The sequence below is a fragment of the Pelophylax lessonae genome, assembly GCF_965119305.1.
Source record: "Pelophylax lessonae genome assembly, chromosome: 9".
In the NCBI taxonomy this organism is placed as follows: domain Eukaryota; kingdom Metazoa; phylum Chordata; class Amphibia; order Anura; family Ranidae; genus Pelophylax; species Pelophylax lessonae.
Genome location: NC_138776.1, coordinates 85,801,999 through 85,823,926, shown reverse-complemented (window position 1 = coordinate 85,823,926; position 21,928 = coordinate 85,801,999). Strand labels below are relative to the sequence as shown.

At 43.9% G+C, this 21,928-nt stretch overlaps 1 protein-coding gene across 4 annotated transcripts in view; it reads right to left on the bottom strand.

Moving 5' to 3' along the window:
- Window positions 1-21,928, bottom strand: part of CPEB3 (cytoplasmic polyadenylation element binding protein 3) — a 269,676-nt gene that overhangs the window by 129,834 nt on the left and 117,914 nt on the right. The window lies entirely within an intron of this gene.

Genomic DNA, 21,928 nt, shown 5'->3' with positions numbered 1-21,928 from the left:
GATGAGCAAGAAATTCCCTGTAATTATCCACTCAGCATGTGATTTATGAAGACAGCGTGCATCAATGTACTCGTTGTGCCCACTTAGCGATTCTTCACTTCCACAGCTATCTGCCAGGCATGCAGTATGTATGAATATGTACAACATCCACAACACTGCCCCCAGCTACATCACCAACCTCATCTTGCGATAACGCTAAACTGTCCACTCTGTTCCTCCCAGGACACCTTGCTCTCTAGCTCCCCTCCTACCTTCTCCTTTGCTCGCCTTTATGACTGCTCCAGAACCACTCCCATCCTCTGGAACTTCCTACCCAAGTATGTCCTGTCAGGTCCTATCCTGTCTTCCATTAGGAAATCCTGGAAAACTTGTTTACCCAGGAGATGCTTACCCTATTCTCCACCTAAAAACTGTACTCAAGCCACCGCCATCAGATTAGCCCTCGCAGCTATCACCTTTTGTATCACCCCCCCCCCCCCCTCTTTAGATCAGGGGTACTGAATTAAAATTCACGGAGGTCCGCTTAGTAAAATCTTCTTCCAGCGGAAGTCCGAATCATATGTTTGCGATTTGATTCAGATCCTTTACATTACAGCACCCTCTCCTAGGGTTCCCATCTCTGCAGCTGGGGATTGCAGGTGAAATTGCACATGTTCCCGGCCCGAAGAGGAACACGCCACACTTCAGCACAGCTTGGTGCTGCATAATTTAACCACTTAAGCCCCGGAAGATTTTACCACCTTCCTGACCAGGGCCTATTTTGCGATTCGGCACTGCGTGATTTTAACGGACAATTGCGCGGCCGTGCGATGCTGTACCTAAACGAATTTGACGTCCTTTTTTTCCTATTTTTCAAATTTTTTTATATGAAATTCATCCCCAAAAAAAATGTAAAAATCAAAATGTTTTAACATTTTCAGCCAATTTGTTTTATGCTACATATGTTTGGTAAAAAAAAAAAAAAAAAACGCAAAAAGCGTATTTTGATTGGTTTGCGCAAAAGTTATCGTGATTGCTAACAAAGGCGGCGCTCCCTAGACCCTCACAGGCAGAACCCCGTTTACATATGTGGGCGGGGTTTCCGTATGCGTTCGCTTCTGCGTGCGAGCTAACGGGGACAGGGCGCTTTATTTTTTTTTACCATTTATTTTATTATTTAAAAAAATAAATAAATTGATCATTTTTATTTTTTATTACAAGGAATGTAAACATTCCTTGTAATAGAAATAGGCACGACAGGACCTCTTTTTTGTGAAATCTGGGGTCAAAAAGTCCTCAGATCTCACAAGTACACTTAAAGATAGAAAAAAAAATAAAATAAAATGAAAAAAAAAAAAAAAAAAAAAAAAAAAAGGGACCTTTAAGCCGGTTGCTAGGCAACAACATTTGCCATAGCTCCGGTCGAGTGAGGGCAAGCTTGCCCTCACTCGACATCCTGCCTGTGAGGATCCAGGACCCGATCTTTTTCCCCGCTGCTGGCGGGTCCGGTAAGCGGGGAAAAGGACCGGGACGCGGCGAGAAGGGGGGGGCACCTCTTCCTCCATCCTGGAAAGGGTGATCCCGCAGCGAATCCGCCGCTGGGACCACCCTTATCAGAAAGCTGATCGCCTGCAGTTTAAAAAAATACCAGGGTTATGGCAGCTATCTGCTGCCATAACACCGGTATTTAGGTTTAAACGCAGGCCTTATATATACATTGGCTGGTAGGGAGGTGGTTAAATCAGTATTTGTTGCTAGAAAAATTACACATAACCCCTATCATCATAAATTTTTTTTTTTTTTTTTTAGCAGACACCCTAGGGAATAAAATGGCGATGGTTACATGTCACACTTTAATAAATGGAAAAAACAAAAAAACACCCAATACTCAATTTTTGTAAAATAGGAGGGATGATGTTACATATGTAGAAATAGATATTCAACAGGTCACGCTTTAAAATTGCCCGCGCTGGTGCAATGGCAACAAACTGCGGTACTTAAATAAACTCTATAGGCAAAATTTTTAGAGTTTACCAGTTTAGCGTTACAGAGGAGGTCTAGCGCTAGAACTATTGCGTTCGTGGCGATGGGAACACCTTTTATGTGTGTGAGACCTATGTATTAGTTCGCTTCTGGGATGGGGGCGCTTAACTTTTTATTCCCCCCCCCCCCCCCCTTTTAATTTTTTTTTTTTTTTTCTCATCACTTTTCTTCCAATTACAAGGAATGTAAACATCTTTTGTAATAGAAATAAGAATCCAAAGGTCCTCTTTTTGGGGAGATCTAGGGTCAAAAAGACCCCAAACCCCAAATCCTTTGCCTTCAAAAGCAACATTTTTTTTATTTTTAAAGCAAAAGTTAACAAATAAGTTTACATCCATCCTGGACTAAAAGGGACCTTATGCTAAAAGGGACCTTATGATGTCGCTTCGGTCCTCCAAGGCCATAGAGGTGATGAAAGAATCTAGTCTTTTATCGTCTCTGTGACCAGTCTGCCCCACCATAGGATAATTTCTCAAGTGCGCAGGTGGAAATGCACAAGAAACACCGGTGAGCGTTGGGATGACCGCTTCTAAGACAAAGCCAGCCGCCGGCAAAAACAAACAACGTAAATATATGTATTGCGGTCGGCAAGTGGTTAAACTGTATTGGAATTGTACTGCCCCCCCCCCCCTTTACATTATAAGCACTGCACAAACTGTTGGCGCTATATAAATCCTGTATATATAATATTACAATAATTCAAGGTGGACCAATGATGTAACCTTGCAAAAATATCCATACCTAGAAATAAGTTTTAATACAAGGACTGCACTAGAGTTGTACAACCTATGGGTCAGGACTTCCACCACGGACGTACATTTCATTGGTATGGTGTTAGATGTATCCACCTGCCCTTACCTTTCACCAACAGTTTATGATTTGTTAAACTAGTACTACACAGGCCACGTTTTTTTTTTTTTTTTTAAAATCAGAGCAGAGAAGGGGGTAGAGTCTGACAGGTTTATACTGCAGTTTAGATTTCTACTGGAGAGATTTCCCCGCACTTCCTGCAGGATAAGAAAGGATGGGAAATATCTCCAAAGGGGACACAGACAAAAAAAAAAAAAAAAAAACATTTATAGCACTGCTAAGATGGATAAAAACTTCTGGCACTTTAATTTCAGTCTGCAGAAATTGTATTTTTCCAGAATTACACACGTTGAAAAGCTTATACTGAATATAGCTTTCGTTTGACACATAGTAACCGTTAATTGTAAAAAAAAAAAAAAAAAAAAAAAAAACCAAAATCAAAAAAACACATCGAAGGAAACTACTAAATGCCTTGTGGTTGAACAAGAATTGGCAAGAATTTAACAGAGAAAACAACACATAATCCAAGAGTTTCGTGTAGCAGTAAATGGTGGTTAATGACCCTCAACCACAAAGCAGTTTTATAGAGGTTTCCCTCATGATGTCAAAGAAAAGTGTCAACTTGCCATTGGTGGGTATAGTTCACTGGGTGCTTCTAATCACTGGCAAATCACCCATCCCCGTAACAAATAAGATATTAAAGTAAAAGTAGACATTGGTTTTAAAATGAGGAACTGCTTAAATCCCTGAATATAGAACTAATGTTTTTAACCACTTAAGCCCCGGAAGATTTTACCCCCATTCCGACCAGGGGGTATTTTGCGATTCGGCACTGCGTGAATTTAACGCACAATTGCGCGGTCGTGCGACGCTGTACCTAAACGAATTTGACGTCCTTTTTTTCCCACAAACAGAGCTTTCTTTTGGTGGTATTTGATCACCTGTGCGATTTTTTGATCACGCGCTATAAACAAAAAAAGAGCGTCAATTTTGCAAAAATAGCAATATTTTTCACATTTTTTAATATGAAATTCCCCCAAAAAAAAATGTAAAAATCAAAATTTTTAAAAATTTTCGGCCAATTTATTTTATGCTACCTATGTTTGGTAAAAAAAAAAATCGCAAAAAGCGTATTTTGATTGGTTTGCGCAAAAGTTATCGCGTTTACTAACAAAGGGAAAGATTTTTGTCATTTTTGTTGTTTTTTTTTTTAACGCGTAATGGCGGCGATCTGCGATTTTTTTTGCGGTACTGCGACATTGCGGCGGACAGATCGGACCCTTGACTGACATTTTTGACACTTTTGGGGTTACCAGTGACATTTCTACAGTAATCAGTGCTATACATATGCACTGTTACTGTAAAAATACACTGGTAGTGAAGGGGTTAACTTTATTTGGAAGGGAGGGGCTGTGTGTGTCCCTAGGGGCGTGGTTTCTACTGTGATTGGCTGTGGCTCTAGCTGTAAGGACACTGATCAACGGATCTACATACCAGATCCGTTTTATCAGTGTCTTTGCAGCGAGGAGAATGACAGGCAGTTTGTTTACACAAGCTGCCTGACATTCTCCCTCTCCCCCGCCGAGTGACCGGCGGACATCGGGTCCGCTGGTCACACGCGCGGGGGGGTCCGTGACCACGCGGGAGCGCGCCCCGGGGGGCGCGCGCTCGCTCCCTAGACCCTCACAAGCAAGCAACGTAGCCCTACGTTAGTTTGCCTGTGAGGGGCTGACCGCCGACGTAGATAGTCGTGCAGCGGTCGGCAAGTGGTTAATGGGCACATATTTTTTTTGCCTACAATTCTCAAAGAAATACTGTCACCTTGTCCATTAGTGGTGCCTGTTTGTTTAATGGAATGGGGCTCCTTTGCGCCAATGCAATGAGGCATTATGGCTAAGTGGTGAATGGCCAGAAAAGACTGCATAATAAGAGAGAGAGAAATTAGCAGCACACCAAAATGGACATGCCTGATGAAGGGGTCCTGCGTGGCTCAGAAACGTTGCTTTTTGCTGTAACAATGCGATCGTCGAATAAAGCTTTGGACCCATTTTGGAGATCTGGGTGTGCTGGTGACATCTCTATCTCTCCATAAGAATACAGACACAGATGAAAGACAGAGTTGCAACACACAAACCCACCTCTAGCAGATGTAGATTTCTATGGGCTTTCAGTTAGGTCAGGGGTCCCCAAACTATGACCTTCCAGTTCAGGAACTACAATTCCCATCATGCCTAGTCATGTCTGTGAATGTCAGAGTTTTAAAATGCCTCATGGGACGTGTAGTTCTGTAATAGCTGGAGGGCCGTCGTTTGGAGATTCCTGAATTAGATAGAGGTGCAAAAAAAAAAAAAAAACTAAAAACCAAACGTCAAAGTAAACAATGACATACTAATAAAATAAGTACTTTAAAAGATATCATGAAAAAAAAAATGTGGGGGGGGGGGGGGCAAAAAAAAAAAAAAAGGGGGGGGGGGACAAAAAACCAAAAACAAAAAAAACCCTGTTCAAAAATATGAGCCAAAACCATTTAACCATTTTTACTTTAGATCATTTACTGGACAAAAAAAAAAAAAAAAAAAAAAAAAAACAGCAGCCCATTGTCCTACACTCTGGATAGTTTTGTGCAAAACAGGAAATGAAACAATGAACATGCTACAAAGTATTACAAATGATCTGTTTTACACACTATTCTGACTAAGGGCTCATGCACACTGTTGCTCAAAGAACAAAAAAAAAAAAAAAAAAAAAAAAAAAAAAAAAAAGCTTTTACAGGGTGTGAGCTTTTATTTCTCTGCCTCCAAAAAGGGTGTTTATTCTGCTCGTTTGACAGGATCCCAAAGCGCAGCACTTCCAGCAAGAGCAAGAAATAGCCTGCTGGGATGGTGCATGTAATTACTTTTTCCTTTTTTGGTACCAGTAATGCACCAGTAAGCCAATACTCTGTTACTCTTTTGCTGAGGTCTTGTTAGGCCTCACGGGTGCCGGCACTCTTACTGCGTGCAAGCGGTGTTTGTTTTGGCGTCTGCATTTGTCCCGAGCTGGGAGAGCAGCCTATAGAAGTGGATGCAGACAGGCACACATTTTACAGCTGCTGCGTCTTTATCCACTTGTACAGGCTGTCTGGAAGAAGCTTTGGGTGGATGCAGATACCAAAAACTAACTCCGTTTGTTCTGCACTCCTGTGATCCTTTTTCAGCCGAAAACAGGCTGACGAACAGTCCCCGATTCTCTGCTCACAGAATGTTGAGAACTGAGCGACCAGCAGTATTTGAACACCAAGTTCTCAGTGCAGAGCCAGTAGGGGATCAATGCTGCTGCATCCTCCTAGCTTAGTATAAACGTTTTATTTTATTTATTTTTTTTTTTTGAGGAAAGTCCATACTTCTCTTAACAGAGAATAGTTGAAATTTTAGTTCCGATTACACCTACACGAGAAATGAGATGGCAGCAATACAGCTGCAAGAAAAAGTATGTGAACCCTTTGGAATGATATGGATTTCTGCACAAATTGGTCATAAAATGTGATCTGATCATCATCTAAGTCACAACAATAGACAATCACAGTCTTCTTAACCTAATAACACACAAAGAATGAAATGTTGCCATGTTTTTATTGAACACACCATGTAAACATTCACAGTGCAGGTGGAAAAAGTATGTGAACCCTTGGATTTAATAACTGGTTGAACCTCATTTGGCAGCAATAACTTCAACCAAACGTTTCCTGTAGTTACAGATCAGACGTGTACAAACGGTCAGGAGTAATTCTTGACCATTCCTCTTTACAGAACTGTTTCAGTTCAGCAATATTCTTGGGATGTCTGGTATGAATCGCTTTCTTGAGGTCATGCCACAGCATCTCAATCGGGTTGAAGTCTGGACTCTGACTGGGCCACTTCAGAGGGCGTACTTTCTGTTTAAGCCATTCCGTTTTCGATTTACTTCTATGCTTTGGGTCATTGTCCTGTTGCAACACCCATCTTCTGTTGAGCTTCAGCTGGTAGACAGATGGCCTTAAGTTCTCCTGCAAAATATCTAGATAAACTTGGGAATTCATTTTTCCTTCGATGATAGCAATCCGTCCAGACCCTGAGGCAGCAAAGCAGCCCCAAACCATGATGCCCCCACCACCATACTTCACAGTTGGGATGAAGTTTTGATGTTGGTGTGCTGTGCCTCTTTTTCACCACACAGTGTTGTGGGTTTCTTCCAAATAATTCAACTTTGGTTTCATCTGTCCACAGAATATTTTGCCAGTACTGCTGTGGAACATCCAGGTGCTCTTCTGCAAACTGTAAACATGCAGCAATGTTTTGTTTGGACAACAGTGGCTTCCTCTGTGGTATCCTCCCATGAAATCCATTCTTGTTTAGTGTTTTACGTATTGTAGATTCGCTAACAGGGATGTTAGCATTTGCCAGTGACTTTTGTAAATCTTTAGCTGACACTCTAGGATTCTTGTTCACCTCAGTGAGCAGTCTGCGCTGTGCTCTTGCAGTCATCTTTACAGGATGGCCACTCCTAGGGAGAGTAGCAGCAGTGCTGAACTTTCTCCATTTATAGACAATTTGTCTTACCGTGGACTGATGAACAGCAAGGCTTTTGGAGATACTTTTATAACCCTATCCAGCTTTATGCAGGTCAACAATTCTTAATCGTAGGTCTTCTGAGAGCTCTTTTGTGCGAGGCATCATTCACATCAGGCAATGCTTCTTGTGAAAAGCAAACCCAGAACTGGTGTGTATTTTTTATAGGGCAGCGCAGCTGTAACCAACACCTCTAATCTCATCTCATTGATTGGACTCCAGTTGGCTGACATCTTACTCCAATTAGCTCTTAAAGATGTCATTAGTCTAGGGGTTCACATACTTTTTCCACCTGCACTGTGAATGTTTACATGGTGATGATGATCAGATCACATTTTATGACCAATTTGTGCAGAAACCCATATCATTGCAAAGGGTTTACATACTTTTTCTTGCAGCTGTAGTTCTCTAAAAAGTTGGGAAAAGGCTATGAAAAATGCAATGTAGCCATTGCAGGAGAGCATGCTGACAGGAATTAAACTGCAAAGAGGCTGCAGGAAGTTAGGACCACCGAGATGCAAAGAATGTTAAAAAGTAAAAAAAGTTTAAAAAAAAAAAGGATTTTTGACTTACCGTAAAATCCATTTCTGTGATATTCATTGACGGACAAAGCTCCTGATATTCATAACCAATCGGTTATACTGCCCCCTACAGGAGTAGGACACTAGGTAGAAAAGAATTCTGGCTACATCCATTGGCAGTCCCAGGGGGTATACTCTCCCTCTCTGCTAAAGCCCCTCAGTTTTGTTATACGCAGTGTCAGGGTATAACTCCACAGATGGGTGAGTGCTGTATCTGTCAATGAACATCAGAGAAATAGATTTTTTTTTGTTAAGTCAAAAATCCCATTTTCTTTCGTTCATTAATTGACACAGCTCCTGATACTCCTAACCATTGGGACGTCCCAAAGCAGTGTTAAACATGAGAGGTGGGAACAGAAAAAAAATTCCCAAGACAAAAATAGCCAACCAGGCAACAGGAGCTCAACCAAACTGGAGCCTACCAGAGGAGAAAAAAAAAAAAAAAAAAAAAAAACCACACTCTCAAAGAGAATCCGGTCCTCTTAACCACTTTAAGAGCGGAAGGATTTGCCCCTTTAATGACCAGGCCCTATTTTGCAATTCGGCACTGCGTTATTTTAAGGGACAATTGCACGATCATGCGAAGCTGTACCCAAATAATATTGATGTCCTTTTTTAGCCCTTTCTTTTGGTTGTATTTTATCACCGGTGCTATTTATATTTTTTGCGCTATAAACAAAAAAAGAGCGACAATTTTGAAAAAAATATATATATTTTTCACATTCTGCTATATGACATTCTCAAAAAAAAAAATGAAAAAAAAAAAAAAAAATGTAGAAAATCCAAATTTAACATTTTTTGGCCAATTTGCTTTCTGCTACATATCTTTGGTAAAAAAAAAAAAAAATAATAAAATATATATATATATATATATATATATATATATATATATATATATATATATATAGCAATAAGCGTATTTTGATTAGTTTGCACTAAAGTTATCGTGTCTACTAACTATGGGAAAGATTTGTCTTTTTTTTTTTTTTTTACTAGTAATGGCAGCGATCTGCGATTTTTTGCGGGACTGCGACATTGCAGTGGACAGATCGGACGCCTGACATTTCTGACACTTTTGGGGGTATCCGTGACATTACTACAGTAATCAGTGCTAAAAATATGCACTGTTCCTGTAATAATGACACTGGCAGGGAAGGGGTTAACCCTATGAGTGATCAATGGGTTAAATGTGAGCCAAGGGGAGTGATTCTAACTGTGGGGGGGTCGTGGCTTGTGAAATGACCATAGACACGTGATCCTACATAGAAGGATCACATGGGATGATCATTTCAGGGAGAAGAACGGTCAGCTGTGTTTACAGCCGCCTGACCCGTGCATTAGCTTCCCCGCTGCCGAATGGGGGCGGGAGCGCCCTCGCCCCCTAGCTTCGTGCACGCGACCGACGTAAGTCTACGTCGGTTTACGCAGGAGAGCCACCTTGTCAAAGTAAATAGGCGGCGGGTGGTCAGGAAGTGGTTAAACAGCAGCCTGCAAAAAGAAGCATCCGCAGACGCCAACACATCCACTTTATAAAACTTTGTAGAGTGTGCCCCGACGACCAGGTGGCCGCCTTACAAACCTGCATCACTGACGCCTGATGATAGAAAGCCCAAGAGGCATTAAGCACCCTAGTAGAGTGCGCCATAAAAGGGAAAGGAGGAACCTGACCCCTGGTGGAATAGGCCTGAAACACCGTCTGATCAATCTGGAAATGGTCGCAGAGGAAGCGGACAACCCTTTGAGGTCCATTCGTGAGCACAAAGAGTAACTTCCTCAAAGACTTAGTAGCTGTCAGGTACACCATAGTTTCCCGGACCACATCCAAAGCATGCAAGGCAATTTCCTGTGGATGTTTAGGCCTGGGACACAGAGAAGGCCACACAATCTTTTCATTCAAATGAAAATCAGAGACCTTTGGAAGGAACAACGGACATGGACGAAGAACCACCTTATCTCTGTGAATCACCAGGTAAGGTGGACATGAGTCACCAGGGGAACCCCACAAAGTGTGAAACCACGACAAAGCGACAATCCCCACCACACTGGCAGCACCACCCGGTTGCCAGGCACAAAGTACCAATCAATCTTCAGCAGAGAGGGAGAGAACCCCACCAGACTCACTACCCACAGAAACAGGCACCTGCAGCAACCAGAAGAATCTGCATTACACATGCAGTGATCAGGAAGTAAAATAATTCAGGAATCAGCACCAGGCTGATGAGGGGGGCTCCCACCGCCGCCCACAGGACTTCACTGTCATGGCCGCCGCTCTTTCCAACAGCAAACCACAACAAAATGGCCGCTGGACTACACAAACATGGCTGCTGTGTATAGAAACACAGGCTACAACAAAATGGCGGTACCAAGAGGCTTACAGGGACCCAGGAGGGAGACCAGGCCTCAAGGACAGATCCAGGAAGGTTGTAGGTCCCTAGCAGGAGCCCCAAGCCAGGTACAACCCCCCCTCCTCCCCCCGCAAAGTCGATTGTCCGGTTGCCAGCGGCGCATCCAACAGGCCCCCATCCCAGGAAGGTGGCCAGACCACCTGAACAGCCCCAGCATAGAGGGAGGGGGGGCGGGATGAGGGACTTGGCAGGGGGGGGGTGCCTGCAGAAAGGAGTGGAACCCAGGGGTCCAACAGTCCCAAGGAGGGGCCCATGTCCATCCCAAAACCCTCCAGGGGAGAGTGTGGGGCAGCTACTCACCATAACCTCCAGGGGAGAGGGGGGGGGCAGCTACTCACCATACCAGGAACCAAGGGGCACTGCTCCATACAGAACCCCTCTCCATCGAAATAGGGGTGGCTGTCATCCAGGAGTACTGCCGCGACTCGGGTCAAAACCCGGGAGGCATTTAACTCGCAGGCTAGCCCCCGTCCAGTGTGGCTAGCGCGGAGCGGAGGTCTGCGCGCGCTTGCTGGTCAGACTGGGTTGACCACTGGATCTAGATTATCCAACCAGTCACCCAGTCCGGCAGTTGATTGTAGATCTCACAGGGAAAAAAAATTCAGGAGGAAAAAATGTTCTAACTAAAAAAATTTTGCTGGGCAGAACAAAAAAAGAGTGGCTATAGCAGATAAGGAGTATACCCCCTGGGACTGCCCTATAGGTGTAGCCAGAATTCTTTTCTGCCTAGTGTCCTACTCCTGTAGGGGGCAGTATGACCCAATGGTTATGTATATGAGAAGCTGTGTCCATCAATGAACGAAAGAGAAAAGTATTTTTTCTTTCCATTGTGAGACAAATTACCACAATTTATAATTAGCAGCAGTGGTACTTGAAAGGTTTCTTTTCAGTTGAGCTCATGAAATGTATTCAAATACTGGAATGTCGCTACTATGACAAAAATAGAATTGATAGTGTGACATCTGGAGATTTTGGTTTCCATATGGGTCTTGATGCCAGGTGCTGCCTGTGTGATTTATTTGTCACCTGCCTTTGGCCTGAGAGATATTATATATATATATATATATATATATATATATATATATATATATATATATATATATATATATATATATATATTTTTTTTTTTTTTAAATAAATAAAGAAGAACTCCAGATATATCTTTTGGTGAAAGAGCTCAAGTCAATTGACTAAATAAAATTCTAAAAGGTTGTGACAATCTGTAAAATACACATAAAAACAAAATACTGACCAGAGTTGGTTACTTAATGTGCTAGCACTTTGCCTTGTTAGTACCACTTACTTTGCAAGATTTTTGTTGCTCTGTCCCAATTCAGAGGCTTGCTGGTGCCATCAGTTTGAAAAGCATTTTTTTTTTCTTAAAATGGAACATTTTCTCAGTTTAAACATTTGATGCTATATTTTCTACTGTGAACAAAATACGGCTTTATCATATTTGCAAATCACTGCATTTTATTTTTATGTATATTTTACACAGGTACCCACTTTTGACAGATACCTGCTTCCAGTTCCATTCAGGTCACCTAGGCATTTAACATTCCCAAACCTGGGAGCAAAGACCAATGAAGACACATGCTCGGGTAAGGACAGCGCTGGATCCTGGGACAGGTGAGTGTGCTCATTAAAAGTCAGTACAGTTTCTGTAGTTGCGGACTTAATTTTTGCACATCTGACTAAAGCGCCTCTTTGAGGGCCATCAGATTTTGTCATTTTCTATGCAACTGGTTTAGTAGTGTTTAATTGTGAACTGCAATTCTCCTTATCTCACTAGGAGACCTAGTCCGATAAACAAATACATTCTCTGCAGTGGGCAATAACATGAATTTAAACATTTTTTAATTTTAAAAGCCAAGTATTTTAGGGATTAGTTAGGGTTACCCAGAATTCTACTTTAAGCTCAGTTGAGGACGCTTTGAAGCAGCAGTTTATTTTGTGTTTTTGAAGTCATGACAAGCTACATGGCACGAAGTAGCAATAGTCAAGGCGAAAAATAACCAGGGAGTAAATTAGAAGTTTTATGGTGTTAAGGAACACTTTTTTTAAAGTGTTTCAGGGAGGTTAAAGCGGTAAACCTCAGACATGAAATATGAGCAAAGCATATCCCTCTATAGTGTCTCAATCCAGAGCACCAATTGTCATTTCAGTCTGCCTATTCATTCCTCGGCTACACAAGTCACTTCTGAGGAGTTTTCCTGACAGAGAAAATTTGTTGTCAGGGAAGGACCTCCAGCTGATTGACAACCTCAGCTCCATTCCTGTGTGCTGTGTGAGGGGGGGGGGGGGGTGTCCCTTCCCTCCAATCAGCTTTCAGAGCTCTCCTCACTAAGGTAACTTCAGCTCTCCACCCCCTGCTTTTAAGAGCAAAGAGATCCTGTGTAAAATCTGCACTTTGAAAAGATGTAGGGAAAAGACATCTGTAGCTATACAGGTACAACTTATGTAAGAGGATTTGTTTTATCTCCATCACGAGGCCAGTCAATTTACTGGGTATGTGTCAGGGTTTACAACCACTTTAAATGTATTCTGTCTGCCTCCTTCATTGGGCAGATTTGGAACTGGGGGAGCCATTGGCTTCCTTTGCTGCCAATCAAATGCTGTGACAAATGAGCGTGCAGCAGGGCCAAGCTGCCCCCTCTGTGTCAATAGACAGGGCTGCTTGGGAACGAGCACACACAGGTGCCCCCATGGAAAGCTGGTTTCCATGGGGGCAATGGCCAAAGAGGAAGGGCCTGGAGCTTCAGCAAGGGACCCTAGAAGAGGAGATCAGGATTGCACAATGCAGGCAAGTATGACATGTTTGTTATTTAAAAAAAAAAAAGAAGGTTGAATATCACTTTAAGATAACAAGAATTCAAATATAAGCGAACATGGGACTGAAAGGAGATATCAGATTCCAGGATTTCACCTGCCACTCTGACATGGAGGGAAGGGGCTGATACACTGCTCAAAAAAATAAAAGGAACACTATGAAAACATATCAGATCTACATGGGGAAAAATATGCTGGATATCCAAACCGATATGGACAAGTAATGTGTTAGGAATGAAAGGATGCCACATCATTGGATGGAAATGAAAATCATCAACCTACAGGGGGTTGAATTTAAAGACATCCTGAAAATCAAAGTGAAAAAAACTATGCAGCAGGCTAGTCTATTTTGCAGAATTTTCATTGCAGCAACTCAAAATGGTACTTTGTATGTACCCCCATGTGCTTGTATGCATGGCTGACAATGTTAAGCATGCTCCTTTTGAGATGCCGGATGATGTCCTGGGGTATTTCCTCCCAGATCTGGACCAGGGCATCACTGAGCTCCGGAACATACTGAGGTGCAACCTGGTGGAGTGAGATGAACCAAAACAATATCCCAGAGGTGTTCTAATGGATTTAGGTCAGACGAGCATGGGGGCCATTCAGTGGCATCAATTCCTTCATCCTCCAGGAACTGGCTGCATACTCTCGCCTCTCGGCTTTGTTGTGCACCAGGAGGAACCCAGGACCCACTGCACAATCGTAGGGTCTGACAATGGGTCCAAAGATTTCATCCCAATACCTAATGGCAGTCAGGGTGCCATTGTCTAGCCTGTAGAGGTCTCTGTGTTCCTTCATGGATAGACCTCCCCAGACCATCACTGACCCACCACCAAACCTATCATGCTGAACAATGTTACACGCAGCACAACGTTCTCCGCGGCTTCTCCAGACTTTCAGGTCGGTTACATATGCTCAGGGTGAACCCGCTCTCATCTGTGAAGATTACAGGGTGCCAATGGCGAACCTGCCAATTCTGGCGTTCAATGGCAAAATTCAATCGAGCTCCATGATGCCAGGCAGTAAGCACAGGGCCCACTAGAGGATGTTGGGCCCTCAAGCCATCCTCATGAAGTCGGTTTCTGATTGTTTGGTCAGAGACATTCACACCAGTAGCCTGATGGAGGTCATTTTCTACGGCACTGGCAGTGCTCATCTTGTTCCTCCTTGCACAAAGGAGCAGATACCGGTCCTACTGATGGGTGAGGGATCTTTTTTGGCCCTGTCCAGCTCTCCTAGAGTAACTGCCTGTCTCCTGGAATCTCCCTCCATGATCTTGAGACTGTGGTGGGAGACACAGCAAACCTGGCAATGGCACGTATTGATGTGCCATCCTGGAGGAGTTGAATGCCTGTGCAACCTCTATTAGGGTCCAGGTACTGCCCCATGCTACCAGTAGTGACACTGACTCTAGCCAAATGCAAAACTAATGAAAAACAGTCAAAAAAAGAGTAGGGAAAAATGTTAGTGGCCGCCACCTGTAAAACCATTCTGTTTTGGAGGTCAACTCACCGTTGCCCGTCTAGTGCCCTTGTTGGTAATTTCATTAATACCAAGCAGCTGAAAATGATTAACAACCCCCTCTGCTACTTAACTGACCAGATCAATATCCCAGGAGTTTTATTGACTTGATGCTATAGTATGATTAAAAAGTGTCCCTTTAAATTTTTTTGAGCAGTGTACATGTACCATTGAACATGATGGAGAAGTCGGGGAAAGGGGCATTGGGGGGGGGGGGGATATGGGCTTAAGGATCCTTCATACACATAGAATGTCTGTGTTGCCCATCATAATCAGGTTCTTCTGTTCATGCTTCTGAAAGAATGGACATTCTGGTGTCTAGGGATCTTTAGAGATACCATGTACTGACCCTAAATAAAGTTTGGTAAAGTGTCTTGACAAACTGCCTTATGTTGACATAGCTGAATCATATGGTTAATTCATTAGTGACTACTCAAGCTAGTGACAAGATATCACTTTTCATTAATAAAATACCAGCTGCACAAGATGTGAGACTACAACCTTGAACTCTATAGAAAATTAAAGTTACAACACAAACCTAAGAAAAAATTAGGTTTGTAGGTAAACCATACAAAATTAGCAAGCATAACAATGACCAAAAAAAAAAAAAGTCACCAACGTTCAAATTTAAATGAAACTTCTACAAATAAGCTGGGGGGGGGGGGTCAGTCCTAAGGCAAGGTCTGTCATTGCAATGCTTGTAGTCGTTTGACACAATAAATGTGGAGAGGCGGTGGGGAGGAGCTGCTTGGAGCAGAGAGCTTTGTTCAATGCCATACAAATGACCAAATGTGTGTTTAGGAAAAATATTGTAGCAGAAAATTTCTCAAGTTTATAATAAATGCTATATTTATATAGCAAGCAGTGTAGATTTGTTGTATAGTCCAGAAAATCAGGATAAAGCTGGACCATTGAAATAATGCTCATAATGTGGCTAGATTTTCAAACTGTTTTTTCTTCGTCAGTTGTGGCTCTAAAAACATCTGTGAGACATTTTTGTTTTTGGAAAGGCAAAGTCCGCTTTCTAAAAAAACAAAAGTTGAAAAGGATTAAAAGAGGTGCATGGAAGCAAGCCAGCCCCCAAACTGATGTACTCACACTCCAGTTTGCCACCAACCAAGTAGACCGGTCTCATGATATAAATAAAGAACAGGGGTTTAGTTGACACGCATTTGCAAACGCATGTGTAAGCCTGCAGGGCCACTACACGGCACCCTGTGTTACCTGCAGTCCTAACACTTTATAATTTAAGTGTCTCCACAATGGAAGAACATGGCTGCTAATGGATTGATGGGAGACAGGTGGAAGGGAGCAGCCCAAACCTCCCCCAACCCACCCCCATCCATGACTGGTCTAGCATATCAAAACTCTAATAACGATATTGTAGCGATGGTACAAACTGGAAAGGACCAGCTGAGAAGCATACACCTCCATTACCCTTGGCGGATGCAGTGTTAAACAGCTATGTGCTTCCATTGTGGAGACACTCAAATTAGATAGTGTTAGGACTGCAGGTAACACAGGGTGCTGTGTAGTGGCCCTGCAGCTTACACATGCGTTTGCAAATGCGTGTCAACTAAACCCCTGTTCTTTATTTATATCATGAGACAGGTCTACTTGGTTGGTGGCAGACTGGAGGGTGAGTACATCAGACTGGGGGCTGGCTCCATACACCTCTTTTAATCCTTTCGTTTTTTCTCATACAGGGATAGAGACGCTGGGCATTACCTGCTGGTGTCTCACCTAAAGTCACACATAGCCTACATTATTTAAGTCCGCTTTCTATGCTTAGGCCATGGAATAAAGAAAAAAATGTATGCAAGGAAAAACAAAGAAAAGTGAAGCAACCAAAGAAACTATTTCATTCAAAGCAAAATATCCAATAGGTTGTGGGCAAATGCAGCACTTCTGCTTCACTCTTTATAGGTCAGTTTCTGTGACCTTATCTGGGTCACAGCAACATCTACTAGAACATGAAATTAAGCAAATTAACAAGTTTGTATGAATGATTTGGGAGTTGCAGGGCAATTGCACACTGGGCAGTGAGGAATGTTGCTGTGATTTACATAATCTCAAGGTCGGAAATGCATTTAATACTACCTTTCGTCCCCTATAGTGCTAGCTGGCACAGCCTACATGAGAACAGCAGTTTTGCCCTGAATTCACGGGGCAGTGCAGCATCACATCCTGCTACATAAGGCAGACTTAACGGACAGGCGCAAGAGGTTTTTAGGGGACTTGCACAGGTTTTTGTGGGACTGCGTCTATGGACAGAGCACTGGAGCCCAGGAGAGTGCACACACAAGTGCCCCCATGGGAAGCAGCCTCCTGTGGGAACAATGGACAGAGAAGGAGCCAGGAGCCCATGCAAGGGATCCGAGAAGAGGAGGTTCGGGGCTGCTCCGTAATAAAAATTTCTTACATCTCAAAAAAAAAAAAAATTGTGTTAATACACAGGAGAATCTAAAGGAAGCACATATAACACCAGACTAAACCTGCGGCTAGCACTGAATTGTAGTCCCACTGAAATACAACACTAAAAAAATGAATGCAATCTAAATCTTTCTATAGAAAATGGAAAATACAGTATCACACTTCACTTTCACACAAGTGTATAGTACAATGATAAGTCAAAATTATTCAACACTGTACAAATAGCTAATTGACTAAATATACAACTGGGCCTTGCAAGCGATTCCATAAAATGTACAGGTATAACACCACTATAGTGAAACTTTTAAGAGGAAAAACAAATACATATACAGTAAACATACACATAGCACTGTGCATATGTTTGTTTTAGGCAGGTGTGCAGAAATGCTATAAAAAAAGCTTTCAAAAATATAGGATTTTAATTGCTTATTTTTTATCAAATTTACAAGATGCCAAGTGAAGGAACAGAAAAACAAATCCTAATCAAATATTTGGTGTGACTACCCTAAGGCTCCATGTACACGGGGCGTTAGAAAAAACGTGCTGCAAAGCCAGTTCTGACGCCGGGAAAAAGCAGCTGTTAAACGTGCTTTCAGTAGCTTTTTCCATTTGCGTTATTGCACGTTTGGCCACGTTGCTTTTAGCAGCGTTTTTTCTGCATCCATTCAAAAATCAATGGTTCCCTATGGGAGCCTATTGATTTGAATGGAAGTCGCACCGCAAGTCGGTTCAGGATGCTCCGACTTGCGGCGCGACTTGCGCTGTGAGAATCTTAAGGGGGAACTCCATACCAAAAATGGGAAAAAAACTGCGTGGGGGTCCCCCCCCCCAGGTTCCAAACCAGGCCCTTCGGGTCTGGTATGGGGTTTGAGGGTAGCCCCAGGCCGAAAAATCCCCCCCAAAATCCATACCAGACATTATCCGAGCATGCAGCCTGGTAGGGCAGGAAGGGGAAGGGGACGAGCGAGCGGCCCCACCCCCGCCCTGGACCATACCAGGCCACATGCCCTCAACATGGGGGGGGTGTTGGTGCTTTGGGGCAGCTCTGCACCCCCCACCCCAAAGCACCTTGCCCCCATGTTGATGAGGACAAGGGCCTCATTCCCACAACCCTGGCCGGTGGTTGTGGGGGTCTGCGGGCAGGGGGCTCATCGGAATCTGGAAGCCCCCTTTAACAAGGGGGCCCCCCAGATCCCGGAACCCCCTGCCTATGTGAATGGCTATGGGGTACACTGTACCCCTACCCATTCAGCCCATAAAAGGCAGTGTATGTAAATGACAGGAGACGTTTTGGAAAGTTTATTAAAAATCTTCATCTGTTGTTCTCTGCTCTGGTCTTCTCCCTCTCCTGGTCTTCTGCTCCTTTGCTGTCGGCTCTTCTGCTCTTTTGCCCTCGGCTCTTCTCTTCTTCTGGTCCTCCTCCGACGATGTCTCCGGTGATTATGCCGGTCTCCGGTCTCTGCAGCTTGTTATATAGCCATTGTGGGCATGGCCCCCGATGACATTGGGAGGCCCCGCCCCCTCATGTCACAGATGACGTCATCAGGTGACGTCAGCAGGTAAAAAAATGGATTTTTGTAAAATCTTACCGTAAAATCCTTTTCTCTTAGCTCATCGACAGACGTAGTCCTCGGTGATACACCACCTTCGGGTTATGTTACCTCCGCAGGAGCAGGACTAGACAGGAAATTAAAAAGCTCTGGCCACACCCTAGGGGCAGTCCCAGAGGGTATATCCTCTCTCTCTCTGCCTCAGCAAATCAGTTATGTGAAAAAGCAGTGCTTAGAGAATTTAACCCAACCCAACTCCAAAACAGAGGGGCGGGGACTACGTCTGTCGATGAGCTAAGAGAAAAGGATTTTACGGTAAGATTTTACAAAAATCCATTTTTCTCTAGCGCTCATCGACAGACGTAGTCCTCGGTGATACACCACCTTTCGGGACGTCCCAGAGCAGTATCACAACTGAGGGGTGGGAAATGGAAATCAAATCCCAATCTAGAAGGCCCAACCGGTGCCAACTAGAAGTTTACAATGCTCATCCTTAATGATGAGACTCAACCAAAAAAAAAGAAAACAATTTTTTTTTTTTTTTTTTTCAAACAGAAAAAAACCCTCGAGGTAGACCACCGGTCTCCTCAAATTGCGGCCTGCAAAACCTTGCGGCCAAATGAGGCATCCGCCGATGCCGTCACATCAATTTTATAGAATTTTGTAAAGGTATGTACCGACGACCAGGTGGCCGCCTTACATACCTGGACCACTGACGCCTGATGGCGAAAGGCCCAGGAAGTACTGAGCGCTCGAATGGAGTGCGCCCTAACAGGGAACGGAGGACTCTGACCCTTAATAGAATAAGCCTGTACCACCGTTTGTCTAATCCATTTGGCAATGGTCGCGGCAGATGCAGGCAAACCCTTTCTGGGGCCATCCGTGATCACAAAAAGTGAATCCGTCTTACGGAATGATTCCGTAGCTTTCAGGTATACCCTGATTGCCCGAACCACATCTAAGGAATGCAACGCATGTTCCCGATGATGCTTGGGCTGAGGACACAAGGAAGGTAGTACAATATCTTCATTCAGATGAAAATCTGAAACCACCTTGGGAAGAAAAGATGGCTTAGGATGAAGTACTACCTTATCCCTATGAATCACTAGGTATGGTGACTGGCATGATAATGCAGCCAGTTCTGACACCCTGCGAGCAGAAGTAATAGCCACCAAGAAGGCCACCTTCTGGGATAAAGTAAGCAAGGGAATCTCCCTGATGTTTTCAAAGGGAGGTTTCTGTAGAACCGACAAAACCAAATTAAGATCCCAGGGCGGTAAGGGCGCGCGGACTGGAGGAGCCAGGTGCCGCACCCCCTGGATGAAATTCCGCACCAAGGATTTGGTAGCTAAAGGCTTCTGAAAGAAGATTGCTAATGCTGAAACTTGACCCTTGATGGTGCTCAAGGCTAGCTTTTGCTCAACCCCTTGTTGCAAAAAGGCCAATATTCGAGTCACCGAATAGGTACGTGGAGGAAATCCTAAAGATTCGCACCACGCAATATAAGTCTTCCATGTGTGATAATAGACTTTGCTGGAAGTCGCTTTCCTTGCTTTAATAAGGGTAGGAATGACTGAAGTAGACAAACCTCTGTCCTTCAGTACTTGGGTCTCAATGGCCAGGCCATTAAAACCAGCGACTGTAAAGCACGAAGGTAAATTGGTCCTTGAGACCACAGACACTCCCTGAGACGAAGTTCCCACGGAACGTCTGCGACTAACATGTCCAAGTCGGCCAGGCCGGCTTGAGGAGGCCAGCCTAGAATTTCTAGGACCACTGGCGCTGATTGGATCTGAACCAGGCGTCCCTAGAGCTATCTGGCCCCGACCATCCGAGAAAGTCTGGTCGTTTTCTGTTCCCACACATTTATCAGATACCTGATAGTTATCAGGAAAGGTGATCTTTTCTGGTTGAACCTCAGGGACCGAAGTCACCCGACTAGAGGCTACTTGGCCTATCTGGTCAACCAGATCCGATTCCTGTGAGGTATCGGGACTAATCTTAGGAAAAGGTAAAGGAAAAGATCTTTTCAGGGAACGGTAACTACCGCTTCCTGTGGTACTTAAATGTTGGATGGGAAGAATCGCACCGGTAGTAGTGGTTGATGCTCGATCTAATGTCCTGAATACCGGTGAAAACGTCCCCCCACCCTGAAACCGGGTGGGGGCGCACCTTCAGGCTGTGTACTCCTTTAAGAAAAAATTCTTGCCAGGACCTAAGATCCCAGCAAGGTGTCTAGGTCCTTACTCCTAACTAGACAGAAAATAACTGATTTGCTGAGGCAGAGAGAGAGAGGATATACCCTCTGGGACTGCCCCTAGGGTGTGGCCAGAGCTTTTTAATTTCCTGTCTAGTCCTGCTCCTGCGGAGGTAACATAACCCGAAGGTGGTGTATCACCGAGGACTACGTCTGTCGATGAGCGCTAGAGAAATAGTTATCTATGAACATAAAAGGGTGTTCTCAAAAAAGACCATGAACATAATAACATGTTAACTTCATCAAAAACACAGCAACCTCCGACATCCCTGCCCCTTAAACTCTTCCTTACAAAAATGGATTCTTAGTTTGCATATATTGCAATACATGTGCCAATAGACACCAGATGGATTTAAAAATTAGGAGTTTGATGCAAAAAAATGTTTTTGTTCAACACTGATTGGACAATTTTGGATATATTTGGCATTGATACATTTTGTTTGATGAACGCTGTAAGGGGTGTGCTGCTTTATTCTATTTGTAATGAAATACTCAGTCTCTTAAACTTTTATTTTTTTGTAGGGATGCACCGAATGTTCGGCGGCCGAACATTATTTGGCCGAAAATAGAAAAAATAGCACTTTCGGTGTTCGGGTCGAATAAGTAAAAAGGCTGAATATATTTGTGCCGAACAATGTCAGCGGCGGTCACTAAATGGCAGGCCCGCGCGATGCTTCCGCCCGGACCGCGAGCCCGCTACCTAGGAGTCCTTCAGTCCCCTTCCTCATTGCGGCTCCCTGCTCACACGCCGCCGGTGTCCTGTCTGGCCGCGAGTAGGGGGTGTGACGTCACGCGCGCGTCCCGCCCCCTGCTCCTGACTGCGGCTCCTTCACACTAGGTCCAGCGAGCGTGACACTATGTGCACGCCCCGCCCCCCTGTTCGCGGCTTTTGGATCCGACCTGGCTGCGGTTCAGGTATGTGGAGCACATT